The 21164-nt window shown below is 46.3% G+C and overlaps 1 long non-coding RNA gene across 1 annotated transcript; it reads left to right on the top strand.

Moving 5' to 3' along the window:
• The first annotated feature begins 320 nt into the window (after positions 1–320).
• On the top strand, positions 321–6011 carry LOC144577327 (uncharacterized). Its single transcript, XR_013520890.1, has 2 exons — positions 321–455; positions 5449–6011. It is a non-coding gene; the product is annotated as an uncharacterized LOC144577327 (long non-coding RNA).
• The last annotated feature ends 15153 nt before the right edge of the window (positions 6012–21164 follow it).

Below are 21164 nucleotides of genomic sequence, written 5' to 3'. Positions count from 1 at the left end.
TCATCTCAAACGGATGGAATTGAGCTCCGTGAAATCCGATCTGGTTTTTAAGCTCTGATTTATAACAAATTACCTATGTGGCACTCCAGAAGGAACTTGTATGTCAGATAACGCTGGAATTTGATTTCACCACCCTGCCCCCAAACCTGTTTATTCATTCATGGCGGGGAGAAATCCAGAGGGCCAGGGCAATTTCATCAGCCCTGGAATTGGTGCACTGGGCCTCGTCTCCCCAGACCATCCGGCTGCCATAAATAGACGTCACGTGGCCTCCTTTTATGATAAGGTCAGAGGAAATGCGTGCACAGGGAGAGGCCGTTAGGAGAGTCAGAGCTGTAAGTTTCAGGTATAAAACCTGAGCAGTACCAGTGCTCGTGCCCGGGCCGGATCAGACAGGAGGGACAAGGTGGATGGCAACAGTTCCACCTCCTGAGGTCACTCCTTTGGATGCCTGAGTGAGTCCCTGGCTCCCAGCAGCAGACTCTGCCCTTAGCCATCTTTATCACTCCTGATTAGGCCTGCAGAAGCCTTCCCTCCCCGCTCTGCCTCGCCAGGCTTTGTGGCTCCCCCGGCTCCTTTTCTGATAGAGCTGTCAGTTTTTACTGCTGATAGGAGAAATCATTTTTTCTCTTAGCTGAATGTTAATTGGCTCCCCTCCCCCATTCACTTAGTACATGCAGTCCCCTAGTTTTTTACCCCAAGAGAAAGGTACCTTAGCAGAGACGCATTTCAGAAAGACAAGGAAGGTGATTCTTCCAAATTGCTAATTAGTAACTGCGAAATCAGAGGTTAAGAAAAAGCGAAAGAGGAGGACTAGGAAGGAATTAGGACCTCGTGTTTCCATAGCTTTAGCTGAGCTGGCACTGCCTACATGCTCCTCGGCTGGAGCACCTGCTTTCTGTAGGGGGCTCAATATTCAATAGAGAGACCCACGAGATCAGCTGGGGCCAGTTGAGCAAATCCTGACGTCTTGGAGGTACCAGGTACCAAGACAGGTCATAGAGATGCGAACTACAGGTGTGCGCCACCACGTCTGGCTAATTTTTGTATTTTCAGTAGAGACGGAGTTTCGTCATGTTGGCCAGGCTGATCTCCAACTCCTGACCTCAGGTGATCCTCCCACCTTGGCCTCCCAAAGTGCTGGGATTACAGGCGTGAGCCGCCACACCCGACCCCTTTTGGAATTCCCATTAAATGAGCAGCATATCTTTCAACTTATTCTCTGCGTCTCTTAATCTCTCAATCTCTCCTGAAGTTTTTTTAAATTTTTTTGTCTATTTCTCTCTCTACATTCTGGATTTTTTTTTCATAACTTCTAGTGTATCAATTCTCTCTTCATCTGTGTCCAATCTGCCAGTAAGCCTGTCCTGTTAAATTTCATTATTGATATTGTTTATTTCTAGAAGCTCTACTTGGAGCTTTATGTTTTGTTTCATAATTTTTATCATAGAAAATCCAAATGTATATAAAATTAGAGACAGTGGAATAAACCTTTATGTACTTATGAACCTTATTTTTTATTTTTATTTTTTTTGAGATGGAGTTTCGCTCTTGTTACCCAGGCTGGAGTGCAATGGCGCTATCTCGGCTCACCGCAACCTCCGCCTCCTGGGTTCAGGCAATTCCCCTGCCTTAGCCTCCTGAGGAGCTGGGATTACAGGCACGTGCCACCATGCCCAGCTAATTTTTTGTATTTTTAGTAAAGATGGGGTTTCAACATGTTGACCAGGATGGTCTCGATCTCTTGACCTCGTGATCCACCTGCCTCAGCCTCCCAAAGTGCTGGGATTACAGGCGTGAGCCACCACGCCTGGCCTTGAACCTTATTTTTTGTTGTTGTTTATTCATTTATTTTTTATAGAGATGGCATCTCACTATGTTGCCCAGGCTGGTCTCGAACTGCTGGGCTCAAGCAGTCCTCCCACCTTGGCCTTCCAAAGCGCTGGGATTACAGGTGTGAGCCACGGTGCCTGGCCCTGTGTAGTTATTATTCACCTTCAACAAGTATCGACCTGTATCCCATCTTGTTCAGTCCATTCTCCTTCCCACAGCTCCCCACTCTGAATTATTTTGAGGTAAATCTCAGACTCCATGTCATTTCATCCATAAATATTGTTCAAATCTGTCATCTAGCCAGGTGTGGTGGTTCACACCTGAAATCCTAGCAATTTGGGAGACGGAGCTGGGTGGATTGCTTGAGCTCAGAAGTTCAAGACCAGCCTGGGCAAATGGCAAAACTCTGTCTCTAGAAAAATGCAAAAAGGCCAGAAGTGATGGCTCATGCCTGTAATCCCAGCACTTTAGGAGGCCGAGGCAGGCAGATCACCTGAGGTCAGGAGTTCAAGATCAGCCTAGCCAATGTGGTAAAACCCTGTCTCTACTAAAAATACAAAAAATTAGCTGGGTGTGGTGGCCGGTGCCTGTAATCCCAACTACTCAAGAGGCTGAGGCAGGAGAATCGCTTGAACTCGGGAGGTGGAAGTTGCAGTGAGCCGAGATCCTGCCATTGCACTCCAGCCTGGGCAAGAAGAATGAAACTCTGTCTCAAAAAAAATAAATAAATAAAAACTGTACCCTGGGGTTGGTGGCTTGCGCCTGTAGTCCCAACTACTCAGGAGGCTGAGGTGGGAGGTGCACTCCAGCCTGGGTGATGGGTTGAGATGCTATCTCAAACAAAAAAAATTAAAAAATTAGCTGGGCATGATGGCATGCACCTGTAGTCCCAGGAGGCTGAGGTGAGAGGATCACTTGAGCCAGGAGGCAGAGATTGCAGTGAGTTGAGATTGAACCACTGCATTCCAGCCTGGGTGACAGAGCAAGACCTCATCTCAAAAAAAAAAAAAGCATCTGTCTATTCTTGGTGTCGTGATTTATCACTATCTTCTTGAGAGTTTGAATCTTTTATTTTGGCCTTTAATCATCATGAACATCCTTATTCGATACTCTCTTTTGGCCTGCTGTTCTGTTATCTCAGAGTCTCAGCCTCTATTCCTTCCGTGTGTAGCACCTGTCCGTGTGCTCCTGCTGACCCCTTTCGTTGTGTGTACTGAGATTTGATTGTGAGCTCATCTTTGGGAGAGCTTGTTTTTTGCATGGGAATTTCCTGCTGCTGGGGTTGTAAAAATGCCCCTCCAGAGCCATTCTGCAGCTGCTTCACCAGGTGGCCCAGGGTTATCGCCAGCCTGGTACCAATTTTCTTCTCATGGCATAGGAATCCCAGACCATGCATGGAGTACAAATTTGGACCTCAAACCCCCTCAAACTACAGACATGAGGCTTGGATTTTTCAGGGGATCCTTTCATAGCATGTCCCCCAGGTCCCCAATGCTCTATGCCCCTGCAATGATAAACAAGCTTTTTGTTATCTCCCTGTGCCAGAGGGTAGGTTTTTTTCTAGCCCATCTTTCACTGAGAGATCTGCCCTCAGAGGAGTCTGGCTTCTGCAAGGAGGCATAGTTTCAACTCTCTACTTCTGTCAACTGAAGATCTTACCTTCAGCCTCAATGCAGCCACCAGAACCAAAGCCCCTGGGTTGCTGCTTCTGATAACCCTTGCCTCCTCTTACGTGCCTCCTGGAGGCAGCTGTGGGACAGAACCGTGTGCTCACCACTCTGGCTTCTCCCTCTTTGTTTCTGGCCCCTGGGGATCTTCCTTTCTTTCTTGCTAACTCAGCCATGCACTGGCACTTCATTTAGTGAGATTTTTATTGTGAATTTCTATGTCTTTGTAAAGAGAGGCTTTTCACATGACCATAGTTGAATATGATGTCAGACTAGAGTCCCTTGCATTGGTAAAGCCAGTTTAATTTAGTTTTGTTTTTACTTCTTCATTGCAATTTTAAAAACCTAACTGATCAACCGTGCACAGTGGATCACACCTGTAATCCCAATATTTTGGGAGGCTAAGGCAGGAGGATCACCTGAGGTCGGGAGTTCAAGACCAGCCTGACCAACATGGAGAAACCCCATCTCTTTTTTTTCCTTTTATTTATTTATTTATTAGCCAGCGTTCTTTTGGCTATTTCTTTCTTTTCTCCACGCCCCCCATCTCTACTAAAAATACAAAATTAGCTGGGTTTGGTGGCACATGCCTGTAATCCCTGCTACTCCAGAGGTTGAGGCAGGAGAATCACTTGAACCCAGGAGGTGGAGGTTGCCGTGAGCCAAGATTGCACCATTACACTCCAGCCTGGGCAACAAGAGCAAAACTCCATCTCAAAGAAAAAAAAAAAAAAAACCTAATTGATCAATGATTACAGCAACAGGCTCAAATAGACCCCCCTGATGGCAAAGCCGCTGCAGAGGTGCACCTGTCTCTGATCCTTTCCTCTCTAAGGAGCCTGGACTTGCGCTGGACAGAGGCAGCCCTCCTCACAGCACAGGATTCATGGGTGACTCAGCACTTCAGTGTGATGCAGCCCCCTGCAGAGCCTTCAAGGACAGAGCCCGTACCCTTGATTTGGTCCACACCAGCTTCAGGTTTTGCTGCAGGAAACGTGCTGGACAGCGCTCTGTAGTGTTCCCATTTTGCAGAAACTTCAGCATTTTGGATTTCGCAGTGATATGGCTGATCTGTCATTTTTTTCTTTGTAAAGAAGCAACATCATCCATAATACTGATTTGTAGAACCGCCACTAAATAGCCAGCCAGCAAAAAATGACGTGTGTCTTCATAACCTAATTCTTTTCCTGTCAAAGAAGAATCTAAGAGATGGAGTGTATTTCCCACATCACTGCTATAAATCTTTAGCCCTTGTGCACAATCACTGCTATGTGATTGCTCATGTTCTTGGCTCGATGAGGGCCCCCACTTGTCCCCTCCAAGCCTGACTCTGCTCTGCTGCCAAACTGATGAGAGAGATAATTTGGGCAGGCTGTGACCCTGTCAAAAACCCTGCCAAGAGGGCTTTTCTGTGGGATGTCCTAAAGTTAGTTATGGTGACACAACTCTCAGTATACCAAAACCCACGGACTTGCATACTTTAAGCAGGTGCATTTTCCCATATGTAAGTTAAATCTGAATAAAGCTGTTTGTTTGTTTGAGATGGAGTCTCACTCTGTCACCCAGGCTGGAGTGCAATGGCATGATCTTGGCTCACTGCAACCTTTGCCTCCCGGATTCAAGCAGTTCTCATGCCTCAGCCTCCCAAGTAGCTGGGATTATAGGGGCACGCCACTACACCCAGCTAATTTTTGCATTTTTAGTAGAGCTGAGGTTTCCACCATGGGCAGGCTGGTCTTGAATTCCTGACCTCAGGTGATCCACCTGCCTCGGCTCCCCAAAGTGTTGGGATTACAGGCATGAGGCACCACACTTGGTCTGTCTGTTTGCTTTTTAAGTGCATGAGAATTACAGGGAGAAAACCGTAGGGCACCCAAACCCTGCTGGAGCTGCTCCTCCACATAACCTTAATCTTTAGCCATATCAAACTTCTTACTGCTTCTCTCAGGCACCACCATTCTCCGTGACCTTCCACAAACTGTCTCTTCTACCAGAATGTTACTGCCACCACTGTCTCCCAGCCAACTCCTGGTTATCATATAAAGCCGAGCTCTAACTTCGCTGCCTCCAGGAAGTTTCTGTCACACTCAGTGAGTCCTGCAGTATCCTGGCTTACCTCTGCCACTGCTCCCAATTCACTGAATTGACGATTTATCCCAGCACTTTGGGAGGCTGAGGTGGGAGGATCACCTGAGGTCAGGAGTTCGAGATCAGCCTAGCCAACGTGACGAAACCCCATCTCTACTGAAAATACAGAAAACTGTAAGATAGAAAAGACAAGAAGACAACCACAGGAACAACCAGAAAAAAAAGACACCTGACCTCCAGGTAACAATTCTGCTGACAGAGACTTCTCAACCCAACCAGAATCTCCAGAGACGGCTAAACAGTGTCTTCAAAGGAATTGTCAACCTAGAATCCTATGCTTAGTTAAATTACTGTTCTAGGATGAAGGCAAAAATATATGTATTTTAGAATAAAGACAGAGCCCATTTTCCATGCTCACTGGAAGTGCTGTACTAGTAAAAATGTACTTTATAAAAGAGAAGAGTCAACCCAGGGGAAGAAAAGACTTGAAAACAAGAATAAGAAGTCTCATTTATTGAGTGGTTGCTGTAGACCAGGCACTGTTCTAGGGACCTTTTCTTATTTAATTTTTTTTTTTTGAGACAGTCTTACTCTGTCACCCAGGCTGGAGTGCAATGGCACTATCTCAGCTCACTACAACCTCCACCTCCCAGATTCAAGTGATTCTCCTGCCTGAGCCCCCTGAGTAGCTGGGATTACAGGTGCCTGCTACCACACCCAGCTAATTTTTGTATTTTTAGTAAAGACGGGGTTTCAGCATGTTGGCCAGGCTGATCTTGAACTCCTTACCTCAGGTGATCTGCCCACCTTGGCCTCCCAAAGTGCTGGGATTACAGACAGGCGTGAGCCACCACGCCCGGCCTCTTACTTATTTAATTCTCATGTTAACCCTTAGAACTGGGTGCAATTACTCTCATACTCCCTTCACAGATGGGGAAACTGAGTCACAGAGGGTTAAAACTTGTCCAAGGTCACAGGTCAAAGTGTAGCTACAAAAGCCCACATTCTTTTTCTTTCTTTTTTGAGACAGAGTCTCTCTCTATCACCAGGCTGGAGTGCAGTGGTGTGATCTTGGCTCACTGCAACCTCCACCTCCTGTGTTCAAGCAATTCTCCTGCCTCAGCCTCCCAGGTAGCTGGAACTACAGGCACACCCTACCACGCCCAGCTAATTTTTGTTTTTTAGTAAGACAGGGTTTCACAATGTTGGCCAGGATGGTCTCGATGTCTTGACCTCGTGATTCACCCACCTCGGCCTCCTGAAGTGCTGGGATTACAGGCGTGAGCCACTGAACCCGGCCAGAAGCCCACATTCTTGAACACTGTGCTATACCAACCTAAGAAGCTGTAGTGGAAAACCAGCTGCCGTGGCTCATTACTGTAATCCCAGTACTTTGGGAGGCTGAGGCAGGAGGATCGCTTGAGGCCAAGAGCTCCAAGACCAGCCTGCACAACATAGTGAGATTCCATCTCTACAAAAAATTTGAAAATTAGCAGAGCATGGTGGTGTGCACCTGTAGTCCCAGCTACTCAGGAGGCTAAGTCAGGAGGTTCCCCGAGCCTTGGAGGTTGAGGATTCAGTGAGCCATGATTGTGCCACGTACTCGAGCCTGGCCAACAGTGAGACCCCCTTCTCTAAAAAAAAATTATGACATTACTCCAGCTCTCTTTTGACAGAATAAAAAATCTAAAAATAGAAGTGAAGTATTGAAATGCAAGATTATAAAATTAACACTAAGACAAAAGTATGCCAAATTGCAGGGTCTTTATTGCTGGCGACCAGGGAGGACTCACATCTCTCCAACCTGTGGCCCTGAAAAGAGGGTGACAAGACTCTTTTATACCTGTAAACCACCTCCGGGGGTGGGGGTGAAGGGATTCCATAAATCACCTCCCGGGCAGAGAGGAGGGTGCGGGTCTCCGGACATTCCAAGGGCTAGGGGACTTGTTGTCACTTCAATTGTTACCTAAGAGGTTTACAGAAGTCAAGATAAGCTTTAGTTTACACATTGTCTGGGCAGTAGTAGAATCCACAGATCTTAGTTACTTATTATGGAATTAACTTGGGCTGCTTATTCTGGTCATTACCGGTAAGCAAAGGCCAGCAATTCTGGCAGTTACTGATAAGAAAAGGTAAGCTAGCAGTTTTATTTACAGAAGCCAAGGCCAGCAGTTATTGTGAGGAGAATGGGGCAGCCGTTACAACTTATTTCTGAAAAACAGCTTTGTCTTTTATAAAATGGCGTTGCTCAGGTTCCAGCTACAGCACAGAAGCAATGATGTGCTTTTTAACTTAGCAGCATCGCCTCACGTGAGTAAAGCTGTTTCCAAATTCTGACAGATATTAAACTTTACGATTCAGGAATAAGAAATCAGAATTCCCAGGAATTCTTGGGAATTTCCCAAATCATAAGTTACTCTTAAAATGCTTCCAATATGATTCATACTCTTAATCCAATCACCTAAAAACATATTTAACAAATAAGAAACATGAAGCTTAATACTATTTATAAAGAAATGTAGCCCATAGGGCATATCACAACATGGGAAAAGCTAGTGATCATTATTGGGCAATATTCAAATAATGTAGTATTTGGATTTCCTAGCAAGGTTAACAGTACTTCATGTGTCAAAGTTGCCAATTTTAAGACTTACTTGTTTTTGGGGGTTTTTTTTTTTTTTTGAGATGAAGTCTCACTCTGTCGCCCAGGCTGGAGTGCAGTGGCATGATCTTGGCTCACTGCAACCTTCACTTCCCAGTTAAGTGATTCTCCTGTCTCAGCCTCCCACATAGCTGAGATTACAGGCACATGCTACCCCACCAGGCTAATATTTGTATTTTTAGTAGAGACAGGGTTTCATCATGTTGGTCAGGCTGGTCTTGAACTCCTGACCTCATGACCCGCCCATCTCAGTTTCCCAAATCCTGGGATTACAGGCATGAGCCACCATGCCCGGCAAGACTTATTTTGATTTCCAAACTTGTTCTTGGAACACCACTGATATGATAGAATTTACATAAAGTATATTATGCATCTAGACAAGTTAATAATTATTTTATTTGCAAGAATGTCTTGCAGCCGGGCATGGTGGCTCACACCTATAATCCCAGCACTTTGGGAGGCTGAGGTGGGTGGATCATGAGGTCAAGAAATCGAGACCATCCTGGTCAACATGGTGAAACCCCGTCTCTACTAAAAATACAAAAATTAGCTGGGCATGGTGGTGTGTGCCTATAGTCCCAGCTACTTGGAAGGCTGAGGCAGGAGAATTGCCTGAACCCAGGAGGCGGAGGTTGTGGTGAGCCGAGATCGCGTCATTGCACTCCAGCCTGGGTAACAAGAGCGAAACTCTGTCTCAAAAAAAAAAAAAAGAATGTCTTGCAGCAACAGACAGGGCCATGGTCACAACATGGCAACAGCTGCGGGCAAGGTGCCTTCTTTTTTTTTGTTTTTGTTTTTGAGATGGATTCTCGCTCTGTCGCTCAGGCTTGAGTGCAATGGTGCAATCCTGGCTCATTGCGACTGCCACCTCCCAGGTTCAATCGATTCTCCTGCCTTAGCCTCCCCAATAGCCGAGACTACAGATGCGTACCACCACACCTAGCTAATTTTTTGTATTTTTGGTACAGATGGGGTTTCACCATGTTGTCCAGGCTGGTCTCAAATGCCTGAACTTAGGTGATCCTCCCGCCTTGGCCTCCCAAAGTGCTGGGATTACAGGCGTGAACCACTGCACCTGGCCTGAACCAAAAACATTTCTATTTCCATTAAGCCTTAATTCTCATAGGGTTTTCTAATCCTTTCCCCCTGATTTTTCTTGGGTTTCAGCATTTGAAAAAAATATAAATTTGTGAAAAAATATTGAGAAGGAATTCCCAAATGGAAATGGTAGTGAGCAAAGACACTGAAAAAAGGCGAATGGACCCAAGCAGCCGTTGACCCCGTCATACGATACTAACAACAACAATTCGCTTAGGGTATAAAAGCAATGGCCATATTCAGCAAATGATACTGGGACTGTTTGTTTTACAGATGGGAGAAAATGTAATTGGATTCCAACTTCATACCACCCGCACACAAAATCAGAGACCCAAATGTGATCAGTTTTTTTCTTTTTGAGGCAGGGTCTTGCTCTGTTGCCCAGGTTACAGCACAGTGCTGCGATCAGGGCTCACTGCCACTCAACATCCTGGGCTCAAGTGATCCTCCTGCATCAGCCTCCTGAGTAGCTGGGACTACAGGTGTGCACCACCATGCCCAGGTAATTTTACTCTGCTTTTGTGGAGATGGGGTCTCATTATGTTGTCCAGGCTGGTCTTGAACTCCTGGCCTTAAGTCATCCTCAGCCACTCAATTTGCTGAAATTATAGGCATGAACCACAATGCCTGGCCAGGATACATTTTTACAGCTTTGGAGTAGCAAAAGGTTTCTTAAATAAGACACTATAAGTACAAGTTATACATTAAATGAGTGAAAGATCGGACTATATTTACATTTAAAAAAACCTTTCTGGGCCAGGCACAGTGGCTCATGCCTATAATCCCAGCACTTTGGGAGGCCGAGGTGGGAGGATCACCTGAGATTGGGAGTTTGAGACCAGCCTGACCAAGATGGAGAAATCTTGTCTCTACTAAAAATACAAATTAGCTGGGCATGGTGGTGCATGCCTGTAATCCCAGCTACTCAGGAGGCTGAGGCAGGAGAATTGCTTGAACCCGGGAGGCAGAGGTTGCCGTGAGGCGAGATTGAACCATTGCATTCCAGCCTGGGCAACAAGAGCAAAACTCCGTCTTAAACAAAACACTGTCCTTCAGTGGCAGAGGAGATAAATACATTGTATTTTATGCAGACAACAGATTAATATAAAGCAGTAAAAATAAACTCCAACTCCATGTATCTACATGAGTGAATCTCAGAAACATAAATTGGAGAGGAATGCTTTAAAACAGTAATTTTAAAGTTGAAAAAACATAGAATGATACTATGTATTGTTCAGGGGCATAGATACGTAATGAAGTGTGTTATTAGGAATTAGGAGGATTGTTATATACAATAATAGGAACAATTCATCAAGAATATATAAGAAATTAAGGCCGGGCGCAGTGGTGGCTCAAGCCTGTAATCCCAGCACTTTGGGAGGCCGAGGCGGGTGGATCACGAGGTCAAGAGACCGAGACCATCCTGGTCAACAAGGTGAAACCCTGTCTCTACTAAAAATACAAAAATTAGCTGGGCATGGTGGTGCATGCCTGTAGTCCCAGCTACTCAGGAGGCCGAGGCAGGAGAATTGCTTGAACCCAGATGGCAGAGGTTGCGGTGAGCCGAGATTGCGCTATTGCACTCCAGCCTGGGTAACAAGAGCGAAATCCGTCTCAAACAAACAAACAAAAAAATAGAATGATACTACGTATTGTTCAGGGGCATAGATATGTAATAAAGTGTGTTATTAAGAATTAGGAGGATTGTTGTATATAGTAATAGGAACAATTCATCAAGAATATATAAGAAGTTGAACTTCTATGTACCCCACAATATGTCAAGAATTGTCACAATTACAAGGAGAAATGAACAAATTCCCTGGGCTAGTTTGGATTCCAAGAAATAAACACCATGACGGCATTAGATACACAAGAGATTAGATTAGATGCACATTAGATACACAAGGATGAAGGGGGAGTGCAGAAGCAGGCGAGGGGCTGCGTGGTGGCTCATGCCTATAACCCCAGCACTTTGGGAGGCCGAGGTAGGAGGATTGCTTGTGGACAGGAGTTTGAGACCAGCCTGGGCAACATAGGGAGACCCCATCTCTACCAAAAAATAAAATAATTAGGCATCGAGGCACATGCCTGTGGTCCCAGTCACTTGGGAGGCTGAGGCAGGAGGATCATATTGAGCTCTGGAGGTCGAGGTTACAGTGAGCAGTAATCATGCCACTGCCCTCCAGCCTAGGAGACAGACTGCGACCCTGTCTCAAAAAAACAGAAGCAAGGTTGGCGCAGTGGCTCACACCTGTAATCTCAGCACTTTGGGAGGCTGAGGTTGGCAGACCACGAGGTCAAGAGATCGATACCATCCTGGCCAACATGGTGAAACCCCGTCTCTACTAAAAATACAAAAATTAGCCAGGTGTGGTGGCACGCGCCTGTAATCCCAGCTACTTGGGAGGCTGAGACAGGAGAATCGCTTGAACCCAGGAGGCAGAGGTTGCAGTGGCCAACATCACACCACTGCGCTCCAGCCTGGCAAGAGAGCAAGACTTTGTCTCAAATTTAAAAAAAAGAAGCAAAGAAGCTGCAGGCTAGGAGAGCCTTCAGGCCACAAAGGCAGGTCTGACTTATAAAGGAGGGAGGGAGGGAGGAAGGGAAGGAGGACGCCTCAGGCTGCAGCAGGACTCTGAGCAAGCTTGGCCAGACAGATGGAGAGTCTCCAAGCAGTGACTCCTCGTAAGAGGACCCTCGCACCAGGCAGTTGTGGTCCTAGTGTCCCCTTGGCGATTAGTCACTGTCTGCGAGTAACTGGGGTCGGAGGGACAGGAATGTGGTTTTGGCTTGAATACCATGGTGGTCTGAAGGCTGTTGGCCGAGCACACTCCCCGCGGGAGGTCCCTGTGAAGGGAAAGCTGAGCAGCGTAGGTCCGTGGCTGCCACATGTATTATTACAGCAGAAAGTCATCCTCTGCATTCTTCCCATCTCTCAGGGATTGATAGACCAAGCAGGCAGAAGTGGAGATATTCTCCAAAGGATGCATGGGTAATAAGAGACTCCTATACCCAAGAATTAGAGAATATATCTTTCCAAACACACATGGTAATTCTATAAAAATTGTACATGTTGTCTTTGAAGAGACAATTTTAAGACTGAAATAAAAAAAGTGTTTTTGGACCGCGTGTGTGGCAGGTCACAACGTCATGCTCAGCACATAAAATAGGTTGGTATTTGGCTACTATGCAATCAGCTTAGAGATAAATTATAGAACGATTTTTAAACCCCTATGTTTTAAATTCTAAATTCATGGATTGCCTAACATAAAAGTTAAAGAAGACATCATAAGGGAAATCAGAAAATATTTAGAACTGAAAGATAAGTCACTGTGTGGTAACTCTCAAAGGACACCACTAAAGGAGGATGCAGAGGGAAATCCATAGCCTGAACTGAGCACATTAGAAAAGAAGGAAGATTCAGCCAGGCACGGGCTCACGCCTGTGATCCCAGCACTTCCGCAGGCCGAGACGGGTAGATCGCTTGAGCTCAGGAGTTCAAAGCCAGCCTGAGCAACATGGCAAAAACTGTCTCTAGAAAAAATACCAAAATTATCCAAGCATGGTGGTGGACACCTACACTCCCAGGTACTTGGGAGGCTGAGGCAGGAGGATCATTTGAACCCAGGAGGTTGAGGCTGCAGCGTGCCATGTTTGTGCCACTGTACTCCAGCCTGGGTGACGCGACAGAGTGAGACCCTGTCTCAAAAAAAAAAAAAAAAAAGTCTGGGCACAGTGGCTTAAGCATGTAATCCCAGAACTTGGGGAGGCCAGGGTGGGTGGATCACTTGAGGTCAGGAGTTCGAGACCAGCCTGGTCAACATGGTGAAACCCTGCCTCTACTAAAAATACAAAAATTAGCCGGGTGCGGTGGCACATGCCTGTAATCCCAGGTACTTGGGAGACTGAGGAAGGAGAATCACTTGAACCTGGGAGGCAGAGGTTGCAATGAGCTGAGAACATGCCACTGCACTCCAGCCTGGGTGACAGAGTGAAACTGTCTCAAAAAAAAAAAAAAAAAAAAAGATTCATAATTCATGAGCTAAGTGTCCAATTCTACAAGTAAGAAAAAGAACAGAATAAGACAACAACAACAAAAGTAGAAGAAAAAAAATTGTAAAGATAAAAACAGAACTAGTCCGGTGTGGTGGCTCACACCTGTAATCCCAGCACTTTGGGAGGCCGAGGTGGGCGGATCACCTGAGGTCAGGAGTTCGAGACCAGCCTGAGCAACATGGAGAAACCCTATCTCTACTAAAATTACAAAATTAGCCGGTTGTGGTGGCACATGCCCGTAATCCCAGCTACTCAGGAGGCTGAGACAGGAGAATCACTTGAACCTGGGAGCGTGGAGGTTGTGGTGAGCCAAGAACATGCCATTGCACTCCCGCCTGGGCAACAAGAGTGAAACTCCATCAAAAAAAACAAATGATAAAAACAGAAATTAATCAAAGAAAAAATGAATAGAGGATCCAGAAAATTGCAGCTGGGTCTCTAAGGCTCGTGAAATAGGTAGACCTCTGGCAAAAGCGGCAGAGCAAACACACGACAAAGCATGGACTTCTTAGCAGTGAAGAGAAGGAACTGAACACAGCTAGAGCAGAGATTCAGAAAGAACGATAGCTCACATTTATGAGTCAGTTTCATGCCTCATTCTGTAACGCAATATTTATTTACAGTTTAGGTTAAAATGCTAATCCTTCCTACAGAATCCTCTGCTAATGTATATTAATAATGATGGGCTAGCATTTACCCAGAATTTACTAGGAGCCATTTCCTGCTCCCGTTAGGAACTCTCTTGCCTCCATAGCTTTGGTTAGGCTGTTTTCTCAGCTCCAAATGCCCTTCCTGTCCTTTGTACCCTGTGAGGTTTGGCTAAAATGCAACCGTCTTTGGCTGTTACTGCCAACAGCATAGCCAGTATCCATTCTACCCCATTTCCTTGTGAATAGAGCCATGATTTTGCCAGGGTAATAATACGGTCCTTTTAAAATGCCTACAACTATCATATTATGTTCCCAGCTTCCTCTGTATCTCAGGGTGGTCAAGAGACACAGTTTTGGCCAATGAGGTATGGGTCGAAGTTTGCTAGGGATATTAATGATCTATTGATGCGTATCAAAGTGTCCCAAAACTTCGTGGTTTAAGGCAATAGATGTTTTTATTATTCCTGACCCACCCAATTTTTGTGGGTCAGGAATTTGGGAGTGCCTTGTCTGGGTGGTTGTGGTTCAAGATCTTAATGAGGTTACAGTCAAGGTGTCCACTGGGGCTGCATTCATCCAAAGGCTTGACTGGGGCTGGAGGATCATCTTCCAAGGAGGTTTACTCACATGGCTGTTGGCAAGAAGTCTCCTGTGGTCTGGATGCAAGTCATGGTACATGTGAGATGCTTTAATAGTTTTTATTGTTGGCATCAAGGAAAAAAATATGACCTCTTCCTTTGCCTCTCTCCAATCTCTCTCTCTCTCTCTCTTTTTTTTTTTTTTGAGATGGAGTTTCGCTCTTGTTACCCAGGCTGGAGTACAATGGCACGACCTCGGCTCACCGCAACCTCCGCCTCCTGGGTTCAGGCAATTCTCCTGCCTCAGCCTCCAGAGTAGCTGGGATTACAAGCATGCGCCACCATGCCCAGCTAATTTTTTGCATTTTTAGTAGAGACGGGGTTTCACCTTGTTGACCAGGATGGTCTCGATCTCTTGACCTCGTGATCCACCCACCTTGGCCTCCCAAAGTGCTGGGATTACAGGCGTGAGCCACTGCGCCTGGCCTATCCAATCTTTTTTATCCCCATTTTATTTTTGATCTATCCACCCTTGTACTCATCCCCCACCCATCCATCCATCTAGCCAACAACTCACTCATCCACCCATCCACTCATCCACCAGCCATTCACCCACCTACCCACCTATTCACTCATCCACCCACCCATCCATTCACCTACCTACCCATCTACCCATCTATTCACCCACCCACATATCCATCCATCCATCCATCTACCCCCCCACCCATTCATTTATCCATCTATCCAATAGTTTCTGTGAGCATACAAAGTGCCAGGCACAATATTTAGGCACTTGACATAAAAAGTGAGTAAGATTTATACCCACTCGGCACGATGGCCCATGCCTGTAATCCCAGCACTTTGGGAGGCTGAGGCAGGTGTACCACGAGGTCAGGAGTTTGAGACCAGCCTGACAAACATGGTGAAACCCCGTCTCTACTAAAAATACAAAAATTAGCCGCCTGTGGTGGTGTGCACCTGTAATCCCAGCTACTCAGGAGGCTGAGGCAGGAGAATTTCTTGAACCCGGGAGGCAGAAGTTGGAGTGAGCTGAGATTGCAACGCTGCACTCCAGCCTGAACGACACAGTGAGACTCTGTCTCAAAAAAACAAAAATGATTTGTGCTCTTCCTTTTAACTCCTCTCTGTTTAGGATGACAGATATGGAACAATTCTAATACGTTTGTGGTAAGTGCTATGCTGCATGTAAAAGAGAGATACTCTCTCTGTTTTTTTTTCCTTTGAGACAGGGTCTCACTCTGTCTCCCAGGCTGGAGTGCAGTGGCATGATCTTGGCTCACCGCAACCTCCACCTCCTGCGTTCAAGCGATTCTCGTGCCTCAGTGTTCAAGTAGCTGGGATTACAGGCACGCACCACCATGCCTGGCTTACTTTTTTTTTTTTTTTTTTTTGGTATTTTTAGTACAGATGGGGTTTCAGCATGTTGGCCAGGCTGGTCTCGAACTCCTGACCTCAAATGATCCACCCACCTCGGCCTCCCAAAGTGCTGGGATTGCAGGTGTGAGCCACCACACCTGGACAGATATTATCTTAAATGTATTAATATTTTTTCTTTCTCTAATTCAATCAGAAGCTTCTGTTGGCCTCAAGGATAATTATGATTTTCATCATAGGAATGTGATGAGAAAGACTTTTTCACCTTTAAATATTAAGACTGGCTCTGAATGCATGTGATTTAGTACTCTTGAAACTGAGCTTTCAGAGAAGAAAGAGATTTTCTAAATTCCAAAGGTTCTGCTTTAAGACGTAAAGAACAGAATCTGGGACTTGGATTACAAGCAGTGCACAGGGCCAGGAGATGTGACTTAGGGAAGTTCCCATCAGTAGGAAGATACAGGAGATCAGATGCCAGGGTCCTGATTCCCTCCTTGGGGTTAAAACCCAAGGTGGTGGCAGGCTGGGCTCGGTGGCTCACACCTGTAATCCTAGCACTTTGGAAGGCCGAGGCAGACGGATTATCTGAGTTCAGGAGTTCAAGACCACCTGACCAACATGGTAAAACCCCGTCTCTTCCAAAAATACAAAACATTAGCCGGGCGTGGTGGTGCATGCCTGTAGTTTTAAGCTACTTGGGAGGCTGAGGCAGGGGAATCACTTGAACCCAGGAGGAGGTGGAGGTTGTGGTGAGCTGAGATTGCGCCATTGCACTCCAGCCTGGGCAACAAGAGCCAAAATCCATCTCAAACAAACACAAAACAGTGGTGGCAAGGCCTGTGGTGAGCATGGCGGCAGAGCAGCACAGGCTGCCCAGGCATGGTTTGGAAATGCCCAGGAAAGGGCCTAGAGGGTGAGCCGGCAGGCAGCCTCCGAGATCCTACACTTTCCAGTGTGGAGTGGGAAAAGCAGCCCAGGCCCTGATGAATCAGAAGATTAAGGTTGGGGTACAGAGGCCAGGCTGGGAGCTCTGGGCTGGAGCCTGAGAATAAGGCATGATGGTATCACCTCGTGGGCACCAGGACAGAAGACCCAGGAACCGCCCTGGCCATGGCTGAGAGGCAGGAGCCAGGAGGGGCCTTAGCTCCCCTGCATCCCGACAGCATCTCAGAAAGGAGCAGGGAGAGACACTTGATGGGAACTTGAACTTCAATCTTGGTGCGTCGAGTTAAGGAGGAAGGGAGTTTTTGTAGACCGGAGACTAAATTAGCTTTGATGAGCATGTTCATGGTGTTTTTTCCTCTTTCTTTTGCCATTAGCAAGAGTGGGGACTTGCAAGTTCAAGGGTTCTAGACCATTTTTAGTTCTATTTTTGTGCACATCTACCTGTATACTGCATAGAGATTTTTTACCCTGGTTGAGGCATGCACAGGGTGCTGGGATTACAGGCGTGACCCACCACGCCCAGCTGGTCCTGAATTCTTTTTGTTTCCTCCAATCCAACTTGCTTCCATGGAATACTAAGAATGGGAATTGCTGTGTTCCTAAGGCACTATAAGCTGAAACTAAATGCTTTTTTTTTTTTTTTTTGAGATGGAGTTTCGCTCTTGTTACCCAGACTGGAGTGCAATGGCACGATCTCGGCTCACCACAACCTCTGCCTCCTGGGTTCAAGCAATTCTCCTGCCTTAGCCTCCCGAGTAGCTGGGACTACAGGCACGCGCCACCATGCCCAGCTAATTTTTGTATTTTTAGTAGAGACGGGGTTTCACCATGTTGACCAGGATGGTCTTGATCTCTTGACCTCGTGATCCACCCGCCTCAGCCTCCCAAAGTGCTGGGATTACAGGCATGAGCCACTGTGCCCGGCCCTAACTAAATGCATTTTAAGGGGTGAGTCTTGTGTGTGATATAAGGGCCACACAGAAAGCTCTAGAGTGCCCAATGCCATGACCAGAGACGTTCTAACTGCAAACCAGGACAAGAAGTTAATGGCTTCATGCTGTGGGTGGCTTTTCCCAAGACAACACAAGAGACCCCATCATGAGACTCTTGTCCCTCTTCTGCTAACTTGACAGACCTGACCTAAGAGATCCTGTAGTCCACCTAGTGGGTAACGGGCAGCATCCCTTACAGAACTGTTGCTGACTTTGCTCTACTTCATCCCAGTCATGGGACACTAGATGATGAATTCGCTCTGTGTTATCTGTTGGCTGGATGAGAAACTGTGCTATTGCTAATACCACATGCTGTACCTGGATAAAGTTCAGGCCGGGAAGTTGAGACCCAAACACACAAAATAAGAAACAAGCCACTTCGTCCCAACAGGTGTCTTCTAGTGCTCCATGGTCATTCGATTTATTCAGTGCATTCCCTTTAAGTCTAGGTTCATAGCTCAAAACCACTAAGCAAACTAGGGTTATCGAATTACCATTTTATTTATTTATCTATTTATTTATTTTCGAGACAGAGTCATGCTCTCTTGCCCAGGCTGGAGTGCAGTGGCACGATCTCGGCCCACCACAATCTCTGCCTCCTGGGTTCAAGTGATTCTCCTGCCTCAGCCTCCCAGGTAGCTGGGATTATAGGGATGTGCCACCATGCCCTGCTAATTTTTGTATTTTTTCTGCATAGGGTTTCTCCATGTTGGCCAAGCTGGTCTCAAACTCCTGGCCACAAGTGATTTACCCACCTTGGCCTCCCAGAGTGCTGGGATTATAGGCATGAGCCACCGCACCCAGACTAATTTTCTTTTGTAGACTTTTTTTGAGACGAAATGTCACTCTGTTGCCTAAGCTAGAGTGCAATGGCATGATCTCGACTCACTGCAACCTCCACTTCCCAGGTTCAAGGAATTCTGCTGCAGTCTCCCAAGTAGCTGGGACTACAGGCACGCACCACCACACAAGGCTAACTTTTGTATTTTTAGTAGAGACAGGGTTTCACTATGTTGGCCAGGCTGGTCTTGAACTCCTGACCTTGTGATCTGCCTGCCTCAGCTTCCCAAAGTGCTGGAATTACAAGTGTGAGCCACTGCACCCGGCCTCTGTAGTTTTCTTTCTAAACCTTGTACCTGTCAGATTTCTGCAGAAGTGTAACTCCTAACAAAATAATGCTGACCAATGCTTTGAGAGGAGATCCCAAAAATACAGAACAAACAGAAATGAGCAGAACAATGGACTCCAGGTAGATCTAGCCTGAGAGCCCCCTCCCAACCTCCCTTATCATTCAAATGTGACTAAAAGGGTTTTGACATTGACTAATAGTTGCCAATGACTCCCTCTAACCTGGGACCAGACCAGCCTAGGACTGGTTCATCCCAACACCAAGTGATATCAAAACCCAACCACAGAATGATCGACCAGCATCGTTTTTGGAGAAAGATCTTGATTAAAAGGGGAAATGGAAAGAGCATCAAAATAAAAATGGAGTCAGTTATGTTAAAACCCTGACAAATGGAGCCCGGGATGAACGTGAGGCTTTCATGCGTGGATGCGTGATAACAAGAACTGTCACACAAGTCTCTGTAAAGCTGCAGTTTTACACAAAGGCCCCCATAATCTTACACGGAAAAACATTTCTATGAGGGCACCTGCCCAGCAACTGCCTGTCCCGTACTGGACTGAAACTGTCCTTGTGATTGATCCTTGAAGCCAAGGATAATTGTCTCAAAATAACTCGTGAAACCCTCCTAAGGTTTCCTTTAACTCTTGTCTTCCCTCACCTCCCTCGATATATCACACCTATTCCCACTGCAATGACCATTCCCAGCTAAATATCATTTTCCTTTAGAGAGTCTCTATCTGCTATTTAGGTTCAACAATAGCATCTCCAAGACCCTTTCTGTCAGATATTTCAGAGTCTCCAGGAACATTTCATTCATTCTTATTTTATTTATTTATTTATTTTGAGACAAGAGTCTCGCTCTGTTGCCCAGGCTGGAGTGCAGTGGCATGATCTCAGCTCACTGCAACCTCTGCCACCCTGGTTCATGTGATTCTCCTGCCTCAGCCTCCCAAGTAGCTGGGACTACAGGTGTGCACCACCACGCTTTGTTAATTTTTTTGTTTAGTAGAGACGGGGTTTCACCATGTTGGCCAGGCTGGTCTTGAACTCCTGACCCAAGGTGATTCACCCTCCTCAGTCTCCCAAAGTGATGGGATTACAGGCATGAGCCACTGCACCTGGCTGACAACCTCGATTTCCTGAGTCTACCAACAAGGTCCTTGGGGGTCTTAGGAGCGCTCAGAGGCTTCCCTGCCTCTGGCCTCTTGCCCTCGGGTTTGGTTCCTCCCACATCATCTTTTTTTTTTTTTTTTTTTTGAGAACAGGGTCTCCCTATATTGCCCAGGCAGGTCTTGAACTCCTGGGCTCAAGCTATCCTCCAGCCTCTGCCTCCTTAAGAGCTGGGATGACAGGTGAGAGCCACAGCGCCCAGCCTCCTCCCACATTATCTAAGGCAATCCTTAAAAAACTCTCAGACCTAGAAGGAGGGTATTCATGCTTCCAGCACAAAGACATGACAGAGATGATGGACAAGATGGGTATGCTAATGATCTTGATCTGATCACTACACCTTGTATGAATCAAAACATCGCTGTGTGTTCCACAAATATGTACAATTATGTGCCAATTAAAAAATAAGATAAAATAATATTCTGATTTTTTTTTGAGACAGTGTCTTGCTCTGTTGCCAGGCTGGAGTGCAGTGATACGATCTCGGCTCACTGCAACCTCCACGTGCTGTAGCCTCTCCAGATCCACCCTGCTCCTAAACACACCTGGGGCGTTTGCACGTGGCACTCCCGCTGCCTGAGAAGCTCTTCTGCCACTCGATGTGGTTGGTCCTTATCTTACAGATCTTCCTTTCAATACCAGCTACTCAGAGAAGCCCTCCCTGACCACCCTGATTAAAGTAGCATCCTCACTGTGGAAGCAGGACGATGCCTCCCCCAAGATGTCCGTGTCCTAATCCCTGGAACCCTCGAATATATTATGTTATGTGGCAAGGGGGAATGAAGGTCAAAGATGAAGTATGCTAATTAGCCAACTTTTTATTTTATTTGTGATGGAGTCTCACTCTGTCACCCAGGCTGGAGTGCAGTGGCGCGATCTTGGCTCATTGCAACCTCTGCCT

This window comes from Callithrix jacchus, chromosome 1, assembly GCF_049354715.1.
Source record: "Callithrix jacchus isolate 240 chromosome 1, calJac240_pri, whole genome shotgun sequence".
NCBI classification, from domain to species: domain Eukaryota; kingdom Metazoa; phylum Chordata; class Mammalia; order Primates; family Cebidae; genus Callithrix; species Callithrix jacchus.
The sequence above is the reverse complement of the archived record's forward strand: the minus strand, read 5'-3'. Positions and strand labels throughout refer to the sequence as shown.